The sequence below is a fragment of the Lepisosteus oculatus genome, unplaced genomic scaffold, assembly GCF_040954835.1.
Source record: "Lepisosteus oculatus isolate fLepOcu1 unplaced genomic scaffold, fLepOcu1.hap2 HAP2_SCAFFOLD_74, whole genome shotgun sequence".
Taxonomy (NCBI): Eukaryota; Metazoa; Chordata; class Actinopteri; order Semionotiformes; family Lepisosteidae; genus Lepisosteus; species Lepisosteus oculatus.
The window spans coordinates 524860-545556 of NW_027168298.1; the positions used below are offsets into that span (position 1 = coordinate 524860).

The following is a 20697-nucleotide window of genomic DNA, read 5'->3' on the forward strand; positions in this document are numbered from 1 at the left end:
CCGTACAGGGCTCAAACCCACGACCTTGGCGTTATTAGCACCACGCTCTAACCAACTGAGCTAACCGGCCTCACGACAGTGCTCCTCTCTGTGCTGCAAAAAATCAAACTCAGGGAATTTCTTTTGTCTTCCTTTGAATAGAAAGCCGTGTAATTCAGTGTACGGGCTTTCTCGTGCAGTTTCATGGTTCTTGTAACCCAAATCCTACACTGGCCTAAAGTGCCCCCCCATTTCACAGCATTTTTCAGCTGATTTAAAATGTACCTAAAGGAGAAGCATTATTGAAGACCATCAATTACCAAGAGCTTTTGTCAAAGGTTTTGGTGGTCATTTTGAATGACCACAGAGCGCTGTGACCTCGGTTTTACATCTCATCCAAAAGACAGCGCCCTTTTACAACACAGCATCTCCGTCACTATACTGGGGCATTGGGACCCGCACAGACCTCAGGGTGAGCACCCCCCCGCCGGCACCATTAACACCGCTTCCAGCTGGAAGCTTTGTTTTTCCCTGTAGCTCATCCTCATCCAGGTACTGACCTGGCTCACACCTGCTTAGCTTCAGTGGGTATTCAGTTGCGAGTTGCAAGGGGATGCAAGTGATGGAGCCGCTCGCTGCAAAAGTCACTGCATTGGCCGGGAATCTAACCCGAGCCTCCTGCGTGGCAAGCGAGAATTCTACCACTGAACCACCAATGCTCAGTGCCTGGGCCTTCAAAAAAGACGCTTTTTTGGTGCTCTGTGCAAAACGCGTCGACATCTGCTTCCAGCTGCAAAATGTCATTTGCGGACGCTGAAGAACTTATTTCCAAGGCTGCGGGTACAAGCGATTGGGCGTTTTAAAACCACCAGGAACAGCAAAGAGGCACGCTTCTTTGCTTGTGCCGAAACACACCGACTGAAGGCGGACAACGTAGTCGGCAGGATTGGAACCTGTGCGGGGAGACCCCAATGGATTTCTAGTCCATCGCCTTAACCACTCAGCCACGACTACAGCAAGCCCCACCGCCGCTGCGTTCTTGCTACAATCTTACCTGGATCGCGAGGCGCCGGCGGAAGCCTATTTCAAAGTCGTTCTCCGTTTCAAAAAAACATTTCCAAAATACAAGCCTTGCAGACAGACACGCCTCAGAGGACTTAAGGGTGGCTTCATGTCGGAATGATAAAGTCTCCCCGTCCGGACATGAAAATGCCACTTTGTTACACACAAAAAAAGAATCAACAACAGAGAAATGCCCACAAGCATTTGAAAAGCCGCACCACGTCGCACTTGAAATAGCTCTTACATTAGTGGTAGACACAGGAATCGCCTTTTTATTTACGCTCTTACCAACGCGATGGAAAGCAAAACAAAGCAAAGCAGAGCAAAACAAAACGAACAAACGAAAACCCTCACGTCCCGCACTTGCATATAACGCTGTTACGTGCCCAAGCGGTATTGTACGTCATCCTAGCACTGCACCCCGGGTCATACGGTATATGGGAACGAGCACACGCCACGAATCGTCTCGAATCACTCCCTACAGCTGTAAGGCGCCTTGAAGCGTGCACCCCCAACATTCTTCTTTGCGCATCTGTGAAAGGTAAACTCTTGAGCAAACTCTGAACCAGCTCTAAGGAAACTAATCCGATTAGACGTTACTTTGACTCATCCTTTAAGGGACCCTTGTTAATTGGAGAAATCAATGATTTCGAATGAATTCTGTATGCGTTAAAAGACAGCTATACACAGAAAACATGCAGGACACTGCTCATGATGTTTCCCGAGCCGAAACACAGTGCGTTTTTCCAAGCAATTTGACAAAGCCCGCCCACTGAAAACTGCAGCAGATCGTGTAAAGGCGTTCAACTTTGTAACTACTGCACGCACAGGAAGCAGAATAAATTCCTCTTTTCAAACTGTCAAAGGTTTGCTGCAGGACATCGCACAATCTCTTTTGAACGGGGACAAACGATTTCTTATGGGGCGCAGTAAGTACAGACGTTTATAAAGCTCCACTCATGCCGACGATGCAGCATGAAGAAGCGCAACCTAACGTTTGACAGACAAAAGCCGGGCGCCGCTACGAGCAATATGAAATCAAACTGACAGCACACGGCGTTTCGCGCTGACTAAAAAGTGATCTCGACAGACGATGTTCTCTGCATAACGCTGAAAGAGCTAAAGAGCGTTTCTGTTGAGACGTAACCCATTGGGCAAAAGACGTATAATATACGTCTATTAAACGCATATCTTAGACGTCTAAATGTGGTCTACAATTCGTCTAGAATGAAATTCTAATATACGTCTAAAGTTAAACGTCAATTATACGTCTATATTTAGACGTTCATTATACATAAATGGTTGGAGTTCTATTATACGGATAAATTTAGAGGACTATTATACATATATGGTTGGAGTTCCGGATAACTTTAGAGGTCTATTATACGTATATGGTTAGAGGTCTATTATACGGATAACATTAGAGGTCTATTATACGTATATGGGTAGAGGTCTATTATACATCAAAGATAGATTTTATAGGTGTAGAAACAAGTAAAACAAGCCAATGATTAGGTTTAGAAATGTATTCTGAAAATACACATTCACACCTGAAACATATGTATTTCAAATTATACATTGTATACAATCAATCAACAATCAACATATGGGCAATAATCATAAAAACACAACTAGTCTTAAAATTCAGCTACAAATTCTGGTAACATGGCAATATACAGTATAGTAATGACAAACACAAAACTAATTACATTAACACACTAACTCAAAACCACATTTTGATTCAAATATACATTTTAAAATGTACAACTTCTATATTTCCAAGAAAAAAATATTACATAAAATATAAAATATTGCAATGGAAGTTAAGACGATTTTTGTCCACTATTTGCAAACCCTGTCTAATTGTCCTAACAGTTAGAACCAAAAACCTATTATTTTCAGAGTCCAGATCTCCTGGCCCCCTGCCTTGCATATGCATTCTTCAAGTAACACATTGCGTGCTCCTTTATTTCTTTTTCTGTTGATGTAGGGTGGGACTTCAGCACCGCAGCTAGGAGAAAATTATATAATATTACTTCCCAAATAAATGATGATTAATATCTTCTTTAGTATAATCTAAAAAATGAACGGTTTACTAAGCTCAAAGCTGAAATAAATGTATAAAATTTGGCTTGCATCATAGCAGTTGAGCAATAAAGTCTGTCCTAATTAAAGAGTACCCAAAGTTTGAAAGTACAACATAGAATAAGAATAAGAGAAACGGCAAAACGATTTTGTGTCATCTTCCCCATTCACACTATTTTATGTGCCATTTTTTTGCTTATTCACATACTATTTTAATCAAAATAATATTAAGAAAGATCTGTATGTATTCAGATAGTATTATTATTGTTCATACTTACTCGTCAAAAGAGGATTGCTGAGATATTTTCGGATATACTTTTACGTTTGAAAAACGTGTCCAAAATGGTGACCAACGAATACTAGCAATGCATTGTGGTATATAACCGGAAAATATGCTGGGTTCGATATTTTCTCAACGTATGCGTTTATTAATGTTGTCGATATTATGGTTGAAATTTAACATTGATAATACATCGCTGCTATGAGCTGATGTGCAATTTTAACGCATGCAATAAGTAAGGATCGGTCACTGTTGTATGGTATTATATATAATGACATTATGGAATAGGATGGGGACAGGCCTGGCATCACGGGGGGAGGGGGGAATGTCGCCCCTTCAGTTTTGGGCAAAAAGTTTTACCTAACTTAATTTGCACCCTAAAAAAATAGTTGTACTTTGTCAATGGTCAGACAACACTAAATGACACGAACAGTCACTCAGTCTGTTTGATAGGCAGGAGGGCTATCCGTCCAGGAACTGCACATATTATTGAGTGTCAACATTACGATCCTGTTTGCTCAGGTGGACCGATTCCTTGCAGTAGTTTATCATTATACTTAAAATCGTTATATAACTAGGACTAGTTATAGCAGTCTGTGCTTTCTGTTGGTTTTACAACATTTTTTTCTTAACGATTCAGAACGTCCATGTAGCTGCAAAAATGAACGCTTATGGTACTTTTCGCTCCAGGCAATACAAACCTTGAGAGTGACGAAAAATGTGAAACTGAACTTCATCGCAAATACCAGATTGCTAGTCGTTATCTTCTATCATGAAGCACTAATCAACGGCATAGCTGCGAGATTTCATTTGGGTAGCTGCACCGTACAGCTCCGTTTCAACTGAAATATCACTCCCCCCTCAGAATTTCAGACGCCCCCCTACAGATTTTTCCTCGGGCACCGCGCACTGATGGGGGACTTTTGTCAAGAAAATAAAAATAGAAACTCTATAGGCACTCAAACATTTTACTGTTTTTTTTCAGGCAGGTGGCAAGACCCCCTCAGCAAAACCCTTGTATGCCAAGCTGTGGGCATTGATTGTGTGCCGCAACTAGGAGTATACGGCACTCTGCACAGTGTACGAAGTAAATTATTTTCGCAGTAATTAATTTATTATATTTACTATATTTATTATACACGTGTAAATTAATTGCTGCGAAAATAATTTACTTCGTACACTGTGCAGAGTGCCGTATACTCCTAGTTGCGGCACACACGATACATACAGTAAAAAGCCTCAGGCACTGTGTTAGATGTGTTTTCGACGTTATATATGCGTTTGTTAATGTCGTCAATTTTACGGTTGCAATTCGACGTTGATTATACTTCGAGGCGACGTATATATACGTATAGCCGTAATTTCACCGTAAATATACGTATATTCGACGAATCAATGCCCACTGGGAACAAGCTCGCTTCTTTCTACCATGATGTCACCATGACCAAATCTGTCTTTAAACACCTTGCTCAGTCTCTAACGAGACTGTCAAAAATTGCTTTTGCCGATTGTATTGCAAACCGGCGGAAGCGGGGTATTGGGAAAAGTTTTCAACTAGCAATAATCCCGCCTCGGCTAAACCTCACAGGCTACGATACTGCCACTGCGCAAAGCCGACGGTTGCCAGGCAACCGCGGGGATCCTATGGAAATCGTTATCAATCGTCTCATGGCATGTCGTTGCTGTAACGCTTCATATTTGTCGTCTTCTTCTAGCTTGAGGTTTTGAAGAATTTCATGACAGACAAGGGCTCCGTTGGGAACAAAGAAACCCGTTGATTCTTTTCAGCAGCAGAAATACAACCCTTTAAATACAAGATGACAGAACAATGACGAAGGGCATGCCGGGAGGAACTCATGCACTACAGAGGAAAGGGGGCGGGCACGTACAGTTCACATTCAAGCCACAAGTACTCTTCTCGGATGTTGCACAAACAAATCCTAATGTCTTGAAAGCATTGCGGCATGTTTGTGTCCCACTCCAAAGAGTTGCACACGAACGATCCTTCAGTCCCGCTCGGGGGGCACGGAACCCCCGCCACACACAGCTTCAAGTAGCGAGTCAGGCGCCGGGGCTTTCGCTTTCAGCCACACCACCCTGAACACGCCCGATCTTGTCTGATCTCGGAAGCTAAGCAGCGTCGGGCCTGGTTAGTACTTGGATGGGAGACTGCCTGGGAATACCAGGTGCTGTAAGCTTTTGCTCTCCCGGCCAGCAGGGGTCGCCGTTGGTGCCGTAGGCTTTGGGAGGAAAACCTGCAGGATGGAAAGGTGATCTATAGCCTCATCTCTAGAGATGTTTTGTTGCTGTGGCATGTGTGTGACCCATATTCCAAAAAAAAAACCCGTCTGTAAAACGAATATCGAAGCTGCCTCTAAATCTGCAAATGAAGATGAGTCGATAAACCACTCGTTTTTCGTATAACTAGACATATATTCATTTGTTACCGATTTCATTCATTGAGCACGGATACAATAGAGGTACAGCCATTCACTGTTTGACATGTCTGCACTGGTACAGAACCGAGCAATCAGAAAACGGGTGAAACTGTCTTTAGACTCAGCATACAGTACCGAGGCCCCCCATGACCAAATAAAGGCTAACCTCGATAATCAGCCTAAAGAACGCAGACTACAGCAAAACGACTGACTTTGAAAAGGGAATGAACGTCCGGAAGGAGTAGTGGAACTAGCTTGAGATGCTTCTCCGGACCCCTAACTAAAAGCCAGCGAGAACCAGCAGCGGCGTCCACTCCTGTCGAACCGGGATCCTTCCGCAGCCACGCAGCTCGTGGTGTCCTAACCTTCCTGTATCTGATTTTGGACCAAGCACATCAGGGGAGAGCGCGAACGCAGTCCCCCACTACCAGAAATTATGCAGTCAAGATTCCCACATTTGGGGAATTCGCAGGGGTCAGCACAGCCGGAGTGCAATGGCCGAGCCTCGCCCTGGGTGAACCTCCTTCTTGATCAAGGTATCTCCCCTGCCAGGTAAGTATGAGTTAAACAGGCCCCTGCAAGCGGCCCGCACCCACAGCACAAATCGCGCAGCCTAGGCCACCTCCTCGCCCCGCACGCCACCGCCTCCTGCTGGGCCCACTCTTTCACACACTCACACGCCACACTAACACTCAAAAGTGTGGGCAAAACGAGAAAACGAGCGCGCCGTTTCCTACACATCTGCAGTCGCCGTTGCGCATTCGCAGCATGTCCCGGGATGCAATTCGGCCTCATTTGCATAACTCCAGACCGGCAGATCGCCACGCAAGCTCGCGACGTGCGCCTGCCACACACCGAACAAACCTTTTCAGCAATTTCCAAAAAACGGGCCTGCTCGCCTGCCCACAAGGCTCCGTCTCTTACCTGTTCTCCAGAGCCTGCTGCCTTCTGTGCTTTTCTCTCGGCACCGCTGCAGTGCACACAACTCCTGCAGCGGGAGGGGGGGAGAAAGTTCCCGCTCTCCGCCGCAGGGAAGGCTCGCTCCGTGCGCACACGTCCTTTCGATGCCAGTCCAACAAGTGCTCCGCATTAGCTGCGTCGGGGCTCCGGCGTGTCGCACCTCACCTCACCTCGCACTGCCCCCTCCTTGAATGTCTGCCGCTGGGCATGCCCCGCTCTCCTCCGCCTTATCTTATCGCGTGTGAGCACCGACAATGGCCACAATGCCGGGGAATGGCACCTGTAAAGTGTTAATTGGGGCACAGGAACAGCCCGTCTCGTCTCGGGGGGGCCGGCTTCAGAGACAATACAGCAAACACAGCGGGGCGGGGGAAGAAGACGACACCACACATGCGGGTACATTCAGCTCCGGCGGGAACGAGACATTTGTCGGTCTTTTCAAGTGGCGAGAGCCGAGCAATCCTTCACTTGTATCGTTTCTCCCCGGTGACTAGATCTGGCCCTGCGACTCTCGACTGGGCTCACCCCCGGGGCAGCCCAGCAGGTGTGAGCCTGGCCGGCACCCGGATGGGAGATTCCACCCCGGAAAAGCTCCGGTTGCTGCTGCTCCTGCAAGAGGTGTGACTGGGACCAGTAGGGAGTGCTCACCCTGCGGGCTGTGTGGCTCTCTTACGCCCCAGCCTCCTGATGGCGACACTCTGCTGCACAAACAGGCGCCGTCCTTCGGGGAAGGCGTCAAACCGAGGTCCCGACCCTCCTTGGCCATTAGGAAACCCCAGGGCGTCTCTCAAAAAGAGACGCCGGGGGTGTCCCTCTGGTGTTAGTGCTCCCCTTTACCCATCAGTCGGGGTCTCCTCCTAATCCCCGTCTCACCTGTAACAATCAATGACGAGGCCCCCCTGTCCGTGAGATTTAGTACTCGCGCAAGAGACCGGGGGCAGAGCGCGAACGCGGTCCCCCGCCCCCCACAAAGTGCGCGCTCCGGGTTCCCTCTCGGGGCCCTGCAACACAGCGGAAGGGCAGCGAGAAGGAGCCTCTTGCTCTGACGCCGCAAGGCCACAAGAGGGCGGAGGCGCCGCGCGCCCGGCCGACGTGTTGGACCGGTGCGCTTTACGTGCTGAAATAAACACGCGAAAGCCCCGAAATGTTTCCAGAGTGCTGTGCACTGGAGGTTTTTGTCTGGTGAAGACTTGCCTGGTGCTCCTCCGTGCAGATTGTTTGTCCTCCTCCAGTGCGGGACGAGCCAACACAAGGTAGCGCATTCGCCAACATCCAGGCATGCAATGCGATTTGGAAAGCAGCTCCTTTCCAAAGAGTTGCACACGAACGATCCTTCAGTCCCGCTCGGGGGGCACGGAACCCCCGCCACACACAGCTTCAAGTAGCGAGTCAGGCGCCGGGGCTTTCGCTTATGGCCACACCACCCTGAACACGCCCGATCTCGTCTGATCTCGGAAGCTAAGCAGCGTCGGGCCTGGTTAGTACTTGGATGGGAGACTGCCTGGGAATACCAGGTGCTGTAAGCTTTTGCTCTCCCGGCCAGCAGGGGTCGCCGTTGGTGCCGTAGGCTTTGGGAGGAAAACCTGCAGGATGGAAAGGTGATCTATAGCCTCATCTCTAGAGATGTTTTGTTGCTGTGGCATGTGTGTGACCCATATTCCAAAAAAAAAACCCGTCTGTAAAACGAATATCGAAGCTGCCTCTAAATCTGCAAATGAAGATGAGTCGATAAACCACTCGTTTTTCGTATAACTAGACATATATTCATTTGTTACCGATTTCATTCATTGAGCACGGATACAATAGAGGTACAGCCATTCACTGTTTGACATGTCTGCACTGGTACAGAACCGAGCAATCAGAAAACGGGTGAAACTGTCTTTAGACTCAGCATACAGTACCGAGGCCCCCCATGACCAAATAAAGGCTAACCTCGATAATCAGCCTAAAGAACGCAGACTACAGCAAAACGACTGACTTTGAAAAGGGAATGAACGTCCGGAAGGAGTAGTGGAACTAGCTTGAGATGCTTCTCCGGACCCCTAACTAAAAGCCAGCGAGAACCAGCAGCGGCGTCCACTCCTGTCGAACCGGGATCCTTCCGCAGCCACGCAGCTCGTGGTGTCCTAACCTTCCTGTATCTGATTTTGGACCAAGCACATCAGGGGAGAGCGCGAACGCAGTCCCCCACTACCAGAAATTATGCAGTCGAGATTCCCACATTTGGGGAATTCGCAGGGGTCAGCACAGCCGGAGTGCAATGGCCGAGCCTCGCCCTGGGTGAACCTCCTTCTTGATCAAGGTATCTCCCCTGCCAGGTAAGTATGAGTTAAACAGGCCCCTGCAAGCGGCCCGCACCCACAGCACAAATCGCGCAGCCTAGGCCACCTCCTCGCCCCGCACGCCACCGCCTCCTGCTGGGCCCACTCTTTCACACACTCACACGCCACACTAACACTCAAAAGTGTGGGCAAAACGAGAAAACGAGCGCGCCGTTTCCTACACATCTGCAGTCGCCGTTGCGCATTCGCAGCATGTCCCGGGATGCAATTCGGCCTCATTTGCATAACTCCAGACCGGCAGATCGCCACGCAAGCTCGCGACGTGCGCCTGCCACACACCGAACAAACCTTTTCAGCAATTTCCAAAAAACGGGCCTGCTCGCCTGCCCACAAGGCTCCGTCTCTTACCTGTTCTCCAGAGCCTGCTGCCTTCTGTGCTTTTCTCTCGGCACCGCTGCAGTGCACACAACTCCTGCAGCGGGAGGGGGGGAGAAAGTTCCCGCTCTCCGCCGCAGGGAAGGCTCGCTCCGTGCGCACACGTCCTTTCGATGCCAGTCCAACAAGTGCTCCGCATTAGCTGCGTCGGGGCTCCGGCGTGTCGCACCTCACCTCACCTCGCACTGCCCCCTCCTTGAATGTCTGCCGCTGGGCATGCCCCGCTCTCCTCCGCCTTATCTTATCGCGTGTGAGCACCGACAATGGCCACAATGCCGGGGAATGGCACCTGTAAAGTGTTAATTGGGGCACAGGAACAGCCCGTCTCGTCTCGGGGGGGCCGGCTTCAGAGACAATACAGCAAACACAGCGGGGCGGGGGAAGAAGACGACACCACACATGCGGGTACATTCAGCTCCGGCGGGAACGAGACATTTGTCGGTCTTTTCAAGTGCCGAGAGCCGAGCAATCCTTCACTTGTATCGTTTCTCCCCGGTGACTAGATCTGGCCCTGCGACTCTCGACTGGGCTCACCCCCGGGGCAGCCCAGCAGGTGTGAGCCTGGCCGGCACCCGGATGGGAGATTCCACCCCGGAAAAGCTCCGGTTGCTGCTGCTCCTGCAAGAGGTGTGACTGGGACCAGTAGGGAGCGCTCACCCTGCGGGCTGTGTGGCTCTCTTACGCCCCAGCCTCCTGATGGCGACACTCTGCTGCACAAACAGGCGCCGTCCTTCGGGGGAGGCGTCAAACCGAGGTCCCGACCCTCCTTGGCCATTAGGAAACCCCAGGGCGTCTCTCAAAAAGAGACGCCGTGGGTGTCCCTCTGGTGTTAGTGCTCCCCTTTACCCATCAGTCGGGGTCTCCTCCTAATCCCCGTCTCACCTGTAACAATCAATGACGAGGCCCCCCTGTCCGTGAGATTTAGTACTCGCGCAAGAGACCGGGGGCAGAGCGCGAACGCGGTCCCCCGCCCCCCACAAAGTGCGCGCTCCGGGTTCCCTCTCGGGGCCCTGCAACACAGCGGAAGGGCAGCGAGAAGGAGCCTCTTGCTCTGACGACGCAAGGCCACAAGAGGGCGGAGGCGCCGTGCGCCCGGCCGACGTGTTGGACCGGTGCGCTTTACGTGCTGAAATAAACACGCGAAAGCCCCGAAATGTTTCCAGAGTGCTGTGCACTGGAGGTTTTTGTCTGGTGAAGACTTGCCTGGTGCTCCTCCGTGCAGATTGTTTGTCCTCCTCCAGTGCGGGACGAGCCAACACAAGGGAGCGCATTCGCCAACATCCAGGCACGCAATGCGATTTGGAAAGCAGCTCCTTTCCAAAGAGTGGCACACGAACGATCCTTCAGTCCCGCTCGGGGAGCACGGAACCCCCGCCACACACAGCTTCAAGTAGCGAGTCAGGCGCCGGGGCTTTTGCTTACGGCCACACCACCCTGAACACGCCCGATCTCGTCTGATCTCGGAAGCTAAGCAGCGTCGGGCCTGGTTAGTACTTGGATGGGAGACTGCCTGGGAATACCAGGTGCTGTAAGCTTTTGCTCTCCCGGCCAGCAGGGGTCGCCGTTGGTGCCGTAGGCTTTGGGAGGAAAACCTGCAGGATGGAAAGGTGATCTATAGCCTCATCTCTAGAGATGTTTTGTTGCTGTGGCATGTGTGTGACCCATATTCCAAAAAAAAAACCCGTCTGTAAAACGAATATCGAAGCTGCCTCTAAATCTGCAAATGAAGATGAGTCGATAAACCACTCGTTTTTCGTATAACTAGACATATATTCATTTGTTACCGATTTCATTCATTGAGCACGGATACAATAGAGGTACAGCCATTCACTGTTTGACATGTCTGCACTGGTACAGAACCGAGCAATCAGAAAACGGGTGAAACTGTCTTTAGACTCAGCATACAGTACCGAGGCCCCCCATGACCAAATAAAGGCTAACCTCGATAATCAGCCTAAAGAACGCAGACTACAGCAAAACGACTGACTTTGAAAAGGGAATGAACGTCCGGAAGGAGTAGTGGAACTAGCTTGAGATGCTTCTCCGGACCCCTAACTAAAAGCCAGCGAGAACCAGCAGCGGCGTCCACTCCTGTCGAACCAGGATCCTTCCGCAGCCACGCAGCTCGTGGTGTCCTAACCTTCCTGTATCTGATTTTGGACCAAGCACATCAGGGGAGAGCGCGAACGCAGTCCCCCACTACCAGAAATTATGCAGTCGAGATTCCCACATTTGGGGAATTCGCAGGGGTCAGCACAGCCGGAGTGCAATGGCCGAGCCTCGCCCTGGGTGAACCGATTTCGATTTTTAAGAACTTTATTTTCTTTTCACAAAAAAATACAGGACATCACAAATCAGAAAGCTTTACATTCATATACATACTTAAAACAGTATATATGATCACATCTCATTACATTTTGACATGGTAACAGTTACATAGCAACAATTTTCTTTTTTTCTGGTGCAAATCACATTCTTTACTTAAACTTGATAATGTTTTTCACAGTTTCTTGAGATATTGACCTATGCTCTCTATTTCCCACAGATTTTCTGGTTCCTCCCTCCCTTCTCTCCACAGATCTCTGAGGTAATAGTTCTCTCGGGTGATGAACAGGGCCAGGCTACCTGCTGCCTTGACTGGGATCTCGATGCCTTTGAACAGCCCCATGTTCCTCACTCTCCACAGGGCAACTTTCCCACTGTTCACCACGGCCCAGATCCTGTCAAACACGTCAGGAGGAAGTTTGACAGGAGAGATGCCGTATATGACGAAAGCAGCGGTCAGGGTAAATTGGGGCGAGAGAGCCAGCAACCAATCTTCAAACTGTGCCCAGAAGGCCTTAGCAAAAAAGCAGGACCACAGGAGATGGGATACAGTCTCCTCCTCGCCGCAGCCCACCCTAACGCAGCGAGGGCTGGGGGTGAGGCCCCTACGGTACAAGAAAGTTCGTACCGGTAAGCACTGGTGGACGACACTCCAGGCTAAATCTCTGTGAATGTTGCACAGAAACTTAGAGGATGTGTGTTTCCACACCTTCCTTGTTTGGGCTGATGTTAAAATGCCCACATGGGTCTGCCTATTGTTCTGGGGTGCAACGAAATCTTCCAGTTTTTGGACGCTGACATCTCGGAGGGGAATATGGCCAATTGGGTGAGATCTTAGAAAACTTTTAACTGTCCCATAAATTGCAGGGCATGTGTCAGAGAGTGGGACGTCCAGCTTGGGTCTGACACCCCACACTCTGAACACCTCCCTACCTACCCAGAGCCTGGAAAAATAAGTCCAGGTACGCGCTGCAGGTGCTGTTGCAAAGCCTCTCAGCACAGAGGCCAGGAAAATGCACAGCAGCTTCGTAGCAATATCTGGGACAGACTTCCCCCCTGAGGGTAGCGGCCTGTACATTATTTCCCTTCTGAGTCTTTCCTGCTTCCCACCCCATAGAAATTGAAACATCAATCTCCTCAGCACCGCCGCAACACGGTGTGGGATTGGGAAGGTAGAAGCCAGAAAAATCAAGACAGGCAAGAGCTCGGCTTTGATGACCAGCACCTTCCCTGTCATGGTGAGGTCTCGGTCCTTCCATTGCATCAGTTTTTTGTTTAAGATTGGCAATTTGTTCTGCCAATTTACTGTTCCCATCTCTTCTCCAAAATACACCCCCAGGACCTTAATTCTCTTCTCTTGCAGCCTGAGATCATGTCCTTCTTTTGGCTCCCTCCAGTTCTGATAAAAAATCTCACTCTTAGATTTGTTAATTTTTGCGGAGGAAGCCAAAGAGAAACGATCACAGCACTGCAGAGCTCTGCTAATTGAGGCATTGTCAGAGAGGAGCAGGGTGACGTCATCCATGTATAGAGATGTCTTTACCTCTCCTCCCCCACTTCCAGGCACTGGTATCCCATTAATGGCCTGATCCTGGCGCAAGGCACAGGCTAAGGGCTCCATAGCCAAAACGCATAACAAGGGGGATAATGGGCAGCCCTGCCTCACCCCTGAACAGACTTCAAAGGGGCGTGATCTATTGCCATTAACCATGACTCTGCTGTTGCTACCTGTGTACAGCAGGTTAATCCACTTTCTCATGATGGGGCCAAACTTCATGTGCTCAAGTCCCGATGTTAAGTACTGCCGGTTTAGGCGGTCAAAGGCCTTTTCTAGGTCTACACCTAAAATGCAAAGAGGGAGGGAGCGATCCTCAGAGTACAGACAGACATCCCTCAACAAGGCCAGGTTGTCGCTCATCAGGCGTCCTGCTATCCCACAAGTCTGTTCTTTCCCTACCAGTGAGGCCACTACATTTTGTAGGTGCAGGAAAAGGGCTTTGGACAGGATCTTAGTGTCCACGCCTAACAGGCTGAGGGGTCTCCAGTTCTTTATGTCATTTTTTGCTCCTTTCTTAAACAAGAGAGAGATAGTGCCTTCTCTTAAGGAGTCAGGCAGCAATTCTGTCTTATATCTTTCCTCGAATAGGACCAGTAGCGGATCCTGAAGCAGATCCCAAAAGGTGCAATAAAATTCTTTAGGGAGCCCGTCAGCACCTGGAGTTTTCCCCTTCTGTAAGCTCTCCATAGCCTGTCTCAGCTCTTCTACTGTCAAATCCCTCTCAAGTACTTCCCTATCTTCTTCACTCAAAACGTTTTCTAGCTTTGAGGTAAAAAAATGAATTTCTTCATCCTTTACCTCTGTAGAGCTGTACAGTCTTGAGTAGAAGGCCTTGGTGCAGGAGAGGATAGCACTCGGCTCTGTTCTCTCTCGTCCCTCCTCATCAACTACACTTTCCATGACAGACTTGGAGCCTACCACTTTCCTGAAAAAGAAGCGAGTACACTTCTCATTTTCTTCCAAGAACTGCACTCTGCCTCTTAACAGCACTCCTCGACTACTTTCTTCGGCTATGCTCCGGATGTCCTTTTTTAAAAGGGTGATATCCTCGAGCACATCGAAGCCACTGTGCAGCATCGTGTAGAGACGCTGCAGCTGCCTCTGTTTCCTGGCTAGCACTCCTCTCCGTCTGGCAGCAGCCTTCCTTCCCTCAGCCATGAAAAAGGTCTTTGTCCTCATCTTCACCTCCTCCCACCACTCTCCTACTGACCCGTACAGACACTGCAAGGACAGCCACTGTGATAGTTTCTCCTTGTAGCGGGATACTACCCCCTCGTTCTCTAGCAGCTTTGTGTTGAGTTTCCAGAGGCCTGGGCCAAAGACAGTCCCGCCCTGGAGTTCCACTCTACACCCTAAAGCCTGATGATCTGAGAAGAAGACAGGCTGAAGAGTGACCCCAACAACTTTCACTCTCTCTGAGACAAAGCAATAGTCAATTCTGGAGCTGCTATTCCTCCCTGACCATGTATATCCTGCTGTTGTGGGATATATACATCTATATGTGTCTGAGAGTTTAAAGTCTTGAACTAAGTTTTGCAGGGCCAGTGAGCTGGAATCCAATTTTATCGGAGAGCTAGACTGCCTGTCTGTGTGCTCTAAGATACAATTAAAATCCCCTCCCACTATCACGTCTGTGCTACTTAACAATAGGGGAGAGAGTGCCTTGAGTAGCTCCACCCTTCCTCCCACGTCAGTAGGACAATACACATTGATTAGCCGCAGGTTAACGGTCCCCCATTCCACATCCACACACAGCAACCTGCCATCTATGACCCTCTGAATACTTTTCAATTTGAAAGCCCATCCTTTGAAAAGAATGGCCACGCCAGAGGCTCTGTTGTTATTGTCCCCTGACCAAACAGAAGGCCCTTTATCCCACCTATCTTTAAAGCTTTTATACCTCTCTTGATAGGCTAAAGCACACTCCTGCAACATCAACACATCTCCCTCTCTCTGCTGGAGGTAATCAAAGACACACTGGCATTTAACTCTGTCATTGATACCTCTGGTGTTAAGAGAAATTATGTTTAGAGCCATTTTACATAAGAAAGTGGAACCAGTCTTTACAAAACACATTTCTCTTCGGTCTCACCTGTTACCTTCTCTTTCTTTTTCTTCTTACCAATTTCCTGCCAGCCATCCTCTGAATGAGCCTTCATCAGGGTGGCAGCAGTAAAAGCATTCACGGAGTCCATTTCAAGGAAGGGGGTAGAGGGAGGGGTGGAGGGGTTCCAGCTGTCCCCATCGCCATTTTCTCCTTCCTCCTCGCTCGGGGAGAAAACAGAGTCATTTTTCCTTTTCCTCAAGTCCAGCTCCTGGGAGCACTGAGGGGAAAGGGGTGCAGCCGATGCACCAGTCTCCTCTTCCCCCTCACCCACCAGCTGTTGCAGATCCTCCGTGATGGACTGGATGGAGGAGAGGAGGGCATCTGTAGCACTTGCAGAGTCTGAGAAAAGCAGCTCCGCTGAATCCTGGGTATCGTCGCTGGACCCGCTCCACCGGGGGGCCCCACACTGGCCCTCGTTCTGAGGAGCAGGAGTGGGGGAGGGGTCCTCGCTGTTCTCGGGGGTTTTCAAACCCTCGTGCTTGTCTGGTGCAGTCTGCGGTTGTGGGAGCGTAGTGGATTTCTCTTCCACCGGCCCCGGAGCCACAGCAGGACTGATCCTGGCTGGAGGCTGAGACTCTTTGTCCAACAAGGGTTCTTTGTTTGACTTGTTGTTTGCTTTGGCTTTTCGGGCCGGTTTGGCTGAAACAAGCACTGCCTCATCCTTTCTCATTTTGAGTTTATTGGCGTAGGCGTGAGGGCAGTTCTTAAAAACGTGTCCTTCCGAGCCACATAAATTGCACTTTGGCAGCATTGAACAGTCAGAGGCTAAATGTCCCTGTTTGCCACAGGTCTTGCAGCATTTCACAGTGCAGGAAGATGCCAGGTGTCCCACAGCACCACAGCGCCGACACACCTTTGGTTGTCCCACATAAAAAACATAGCCATTGCAGGCGCCCAGCCGGATTGTAGAGGGCAGGTGCCTTAAGCCTCCATTTACATTGTCCGGTAGTAAGCGAACCTCGAATTTCCTTGCTCCTGTTTTTATACCGTCAACATCTCTAACCTCAGTTCCATGGTGGACGGTGCAGTACTGGTTAAGCCAGGTGTGAATGTCCTCCGTCTTTGCCAGTTCCGAGAACATAACAACATGCACCGTTTTCCTCTCTCTCTGTGTCAGAGGCTGCAAGTTGATCTTCTCAAGTGCAGGAACTTTCCCTCTTTTTGCCTCAAACACATCCACGCATTGTTCAAACAGAGGATAGGTACCAAATACAACCTCAAATGCTTTCTGACCTGGGAGAGCAAAGATGAAATCCAAGTGCCGAGGTTCAAAGCCAAGTTCCTTCTGTAACACTTTTCTGCTGAACTGCATACGATCCATGAACAGGTCATCCAAAAGCTCAAAACGTACAGCATTCTTGCGGGATCCAAAGGTTGCCATCTCAAACTGCAAAACAAACACTGCTTCCACAAAACAAGAAAACAATCCAACTACTCCAACTACAGGCTGATCAAGGTATCTCCCCTGCCAGGTAAGCCGAGAGCCGCAGGTGATGAGCCCGGAGCTGAACGGGCCCCACTGGCTCGTTTGTAAGGCCAGGTGCATTGCCAACCACGACCGGCAGGGCAGAGGCCTTGAAGGCAGCCTGGGCTCCTGCAGCTGTCCAGCCACGCACTCTGGTTTCTCTTCATCTCGTACAAATCTTTTGCCTTTTACTAAAGATTTCCATGAAGAGGAGCATGAATGAGTTCCATACAATTTTTGTGCTTTCCTGCCTTCGGGTGGGGCGCAGCTGGGCTGGTCAAAGAGAGAAAACAAAACCGCTCACAATCACTCTTATTACTGCGACTGTGGCCGTCTGCTCTGCGAGTCCTCGGTCTCCGCCTGTCTGATTGGTGCTCTTTTCTTTGGGGGGCGGGAAGTGTCCGGCCGCAAATATGAAGCGTTACAGCAACAACATGCCATGAGACGATTGATAACGATTTCCATAGGATCCACGCGGTTGCCTGGCAACCGTCAGCTTTGCGCAGTGGCAGTATCGTAGCCTGTGAGGTTTAGCCGATGCGCGATTATTGCTAGTTGAAAACTTTTCCCAATACCCCGCTTCCGCCGGTTTGCAATACAATCGGCGAAAGCAATTCTTGACAGTCTCGTCAGAGACTGAGCAAGGTGTTTAAAGACAGATTTTGTCATGGTAACATCATGGTAGAAAGAAACAAGCTTGTTACGTCTCAACAGAAACACTCTTTAGCTCTTTCAGCGTTATGCAGAGAACAGCGTCTGTCGAGATCACTTTTGAGTCAGCGCGAAACGCCGTGTGCTGTCAGTTTGATTTCATATTGCTCGTAGCGGCGCCCGGCTTTTGTCTGTCAAACGTTAGGTTGCCCTTCTTCATGCTGCATCGTCGGCATGAGTGGAGCTTTTTAAACGTCTGTATTTACTGCGCCTCATAAGAAATCGTTTGTCCCCGTTCAAAACAGATTGTGCGATGTCCTGCAGCGTTCGCAAAGCAAACCTTTGACAGTTTGAAAGAGGAATTTATTCTGCTTCCTGTGCGTGCAGTAGTTACAAAGTTGAACGTCTTTATACGATCTGCCGCAGATCTTACAAACGAGCCAGTGGGGCCCGTTCAGCTCGGGGCTCATCGCCTGCGGCTCACGGCTTGCGAGCGTGCCCAATCCGTGCGATAACTTGGAAAACACCCGGCCACACTGTGCCGGAAACGACGCACTCTGGGAAGCCGCTATGCAAAGCGAGGTCCCAAGATCCCCTGCGGCCGGACACTTCCCGCCCCCCAAAGAAAAGAGCGCCAATCAGACGGCCGGAGATCGAGGACTCGCGGAGCAGACGGCCACAATCACCATTACAAGAGCGATTGCGAACGTGCTTGTTTTCTCTCTTTGACCAGCCCAGCTGCCCGCGACCCGAAAGCAGGAAATCACAAAAATTGCAGGGAACTCATTCGTGCTCTTCTCCACGGAAATCTTTAGTAAAAGGCGAAAGAGTTGTACGAGATGAAGAGAAACCAGAGTGCATGGCTGCACAGCTGCAGGAGCCCAGGCCGCCTTCAAGGCCTCTGCCCTGCCGGTCGTGGTTGGCAATACACCTGGCCTTACAAACGAGCCAGTGGGGCCCGTTCAGCTCCGGGCTCATCGCCTGCGGCTCACGGTTTGCGAGCGTGCCCAATCCGTGCGATAACTCGGAAAACACCCGGCCACACTGTGCCGGAAACGACGCACTCTGGGAAGCCGCTATCCAGGCAAGGTCCCAAGATCCCCTGCGGCCGGACACTTGCCGCCCACCAAAGAAAAGAGCGCCAATCAGACGGCCGGAGACCAAGGACTCGCGGAGCAGACGGCCACAATCACCATTACAAGAGCGATTGCGAACGTGCTTGTTTTCTCTCTTTGACCAACCCAGCTGCGCCCCACCCGAAGGCAGAGAAGCACAAAAATTGCATGGAACTCATTCATGCGCCTCTCCACGGAAATCTTTAGTAAAAGGCGAAAGATTCGTATGAGATGAAGAGAAACCAGAGTGCGTGGCTGCACAGCTGCAGGAGCCCAGGCCGCCTTCAAAGCCTCTGCGCTGCCGGTCATGGTTGGCAATGCACCTGGCCTTACAAACTAGCCAGTGGGGCCCGTTCAGCTCCGGGCTCATCGCCTGCGGCTCTCAGCTTGCGGCCGTGCCCAATCCGTGCGATAAGTCGGAAAACACCCAGCCACACTGTGCCGGAAACGACGCACTCTGGGAAGCCGCTATGAAAAGCGAGGTCCCAAGATCCCCTGCGGCCGGACACTTCCCGCCCCCCAGAGAAAAGAGCGCCAATCAGACGGCCGGAGACCGAGGACTCGCGGAGCAGACGGCCACAATCACCATTACAAGAGCGATTGCGAACGTGCTTGTTTTCTCTCTTTGACCAGCCCAGCTGCCCGCCACCCGAAAGCAGGGAAGCACAAAAACTGCAGGGAACTCATTCGTGCTCCTCTCCATGGAAATTTTTAGTAAAAGGCGAAAGATTTGTACGAGATGAAGAAAAACCAGAGTGCGTGGCTGCACAGCTGCAGGAGCCCAGGCCGCCTTCAACGCCTCTGCCCTGCCGGTCGTGGTTGGCAATACACCTGGCCTTACAAACGAGCCAGTGGGGCCCGTTCAGCTCCGGGCTCATCGCCTGCGGCTCACGGCTTGCGAGCATGCCCAATCCGTGCGATAACTCGGAAAACACCCGGCCACACTGTGCCGGAAACGACGCACTCTGGGAAGCCGCTATGCAAAGCGAGGTCCCAAGATCCCCTGCGGCCGGACACTTCCCGCCCCCCAAAGAAAAGAGCGCCAATCAGACGGCCGGAGACCGAGGACTCGCGGAGCAGACGGCCACAATCGCCATAACAAGACCGATTGCGAGCGTTTTTGTTTTCTCTCTTTGACCAGCCCAGCTGCGCCCCACCCGAAAGCAGAGAAGCACAAATATTGCATGGAACTCATTCATGCTTCTCTCCGCGGGAATCTTTAGTAAAAGGCGAAAGATTTGTACGAAATGAAGAGAAACCAGAGTGCGTGGCTGCACAGCTGCAGGAGCCCAGTCCGCCTTCAAAGCCTCTGCGCTGCCGGTCGTGGTTTGCAATGCACCTGGCCTTACAAACGAGCCAGTGGGGCCCGTTCAGCTCCGGGCTAATCGCCTGCGGCTCACGGCTTGCGAGCGTGCCCAATCCGTGCGATAACTCGGAAAACACCCGGCCACACTGTGCCGGAAACGACGCACTCTGGGAAGCCGCTATGCAAAGCGAGGTCCCAAGATCCCCTGCGGCCGGACACTTCCCACCCCCCAAAGAAAAGAGCGCCAATCAGACGGCCGGAGACCGAGGACTCGCGGAGCAGACTGCCACAATTGCCATAACAAGAGTGATTGCGAACGTTTTTGTTTTCTCTCTTTGACCAGCCAGGCTGCGCCCCACCCGAAGGCAGGGAAGCACAAAAATTGCATGGAACTTATTCATGCTCCTCTCCACGGAAATCTTTAATAAAAGGTGAAAGATTTGTACGAGATGAAGAGAAACCAGAGTGCGTGGCTGCACAGCTGCAGGAGCCCAGACCGCCTTCAAAGCCTCTGCGCTGCCGGTCGTGGTTGGCAATGCACCTGGCCTTACAAACTAGCCAGTGGGGCCCGTTCAGCCCCGGGCTCATCGCCTGCGGCTCTCGGCTTGTGGGCGTGCCCAATCCGTGCGATAACTCGGAAAACACCCGG

General features: G+C 50.7%; 14 non-coding genes across 14 annotated transcripts; 5 read left to right on the forward strand and 9 right to left on the reverse strand.

The window, feature by feature from the left end:
• Positions 1 to 4879: 4879 nt before the first annotated feature.
• On the reverse strand, positions 4880 to 5021 carry LOC138234136 (U4 spliceosomal RNA). The gene has a single exon (XR_011187832.1). It is a non-coding gene; the product is annotated as a U4 spliceosomal RNA (small nuclear RNA).
• Positions 5022 to 5485: 464 nt separating this feature from the next.
• On the forward strand, positions 5486 to 5604 carry LOC138234192 (5S ribosomal RNA). The gene has a single exon (XR_011187888.1). It is a non-coding gene; the product is annotated as a 5S ribosomal RNA (ribosomal RNA).
• A 636-nt stretch (positions 5605 to 6240) lies between these two features.
• LOC138234210 (U1 spliceosomal RNA) lies at positions 6241 to 6404 on the reverse strand. Its single transcript, XR_011187906.1, has one exon. It is a non-coding gene; the product is annotated as a U1 spliceosomal RNA (small nuclear RNA).
• A 1807-nt stretch (positions 6405 to 8211) lies between these two features.
• On the forward strand, positions 8212 to 8330 carry LOC138234177 (5S ribosomal RNA). The gene has a single exon (XR_011187873.1). It is a non-coding gene; the product is annotated as a 5S ribosomal RNA (ribosomal RNA).
• A 636-nt stretch (positions 8331 to 8966) lies between these two features.
• Positions 8967 to 9130, reverse strand: LOC138234203 (U1 spliceosomal RNA). The gene has a single exon (XR_011187899.1). It is a non-coding gene; the product is annotated as a U1 spliceosomal RNA (small nuclear RNA).
• Positions 9131 to 10937: 1807 nt separating this feature from the next.
• Positions 10938 to 11056, forward strand: LOC138234126 (5S ribosomal RNA). The gene has a single exon (XR_011187821.1). It is a non-coding gene; the product is annotated as a 5S ribosomal RNA (ribosomal RNA).
• Positions 11057 to 11692: 636 nt separating this feature from the next.
• LOC138234099 (U1 spliceosomal RNA) lies at positions 11693 to 11862 on the reverse strand. The gene has a single exon (XR_011187794.1). It is a non-coding gene; the product is annotated as a U1 spliceosomal RNA (small nuclear RNA).
• A 5261-nt stretch (positions 11863 to 17123) lies between these two features.
• LOC138234153 (U5 spliceosomal RNA) lies at positions 17124 to 17240 on the forward strand. Its single transcript, XR_011187849.1, has one exon. It is a non-coding gene; the product is annotated as a U5 spliceosomal RNA (small nuclear RNA).
• Positions 17241 to 17470: 230 nt separating this feature from the next.
• Positions 17471 to 17612, forward strand: LOC138234129 (U4 spliceosomal RNA). Its single transcript, XR_011187824.1, has one exon. It is a non-coding gene; the product is annotated as a U4 spliceosomal RNA (small nuclear RNA).
• Positions 17613 to 18371: 759 nt separating this feature from the next.
• On the reverse strand, positions 18372 to 18486 carry LOC138234171 (U5 spliceosomal RNA). Its single transcript, XR_011187867.1, has one exon. It is a non-coding gene; the product is annotated as a U5 spliceosomal RNA (small nuclear RNA).
• A 390-nt stretch (positions 18487 to 18876) lies between these two features.
• On the reverse strand, positions 18877 to 18993 carry LOC138234161 (U5 spliceosomal RNA). Its single transcript, XR_011187857.1, has one exon. It is a non-coding gene; the product is annotated as a U5 spliceosomal RNA (small nuclear RNA).
• A 393-nt stretch (positions 18994 to 19386) lies between these two features.
• On the reverse strand, positions 19387 to 19501 carry LOC138234173 (U5 spliceosomal RNA). The gene has a single exon (XR_011187869.1). It is a non-coding gene; the product is annotated as a U5 spliceosomal RNA (small nuclear RNA).
• Positions 19502 to 19892: 391 nt separating this feature from the next.
• On the reverse strand, positions 19893 to 20009 carry LOC138234164 (U5 spliceosomal RNA). Its single transcript, XR_011187860.1, has one exon. It is a non-coding gene; the product is annotated as a U5 spliceosomal RNA (small nuclear RNA).
• Positions 20010 to 20400: 391 nt separating this feature from the next.
• On the reverse strand, positions 20401 to 20517 carry LOC138234168 (U5 spliceosomal RNA). Its single transcript, XR_011187864.1, has one exon. It is a non-coding gene; the product is annotated as a U5 spliceosomal RNA (small nuclear RNA).
• Positions 20518 to 20697: the final 180 nt, after the last annotated feature.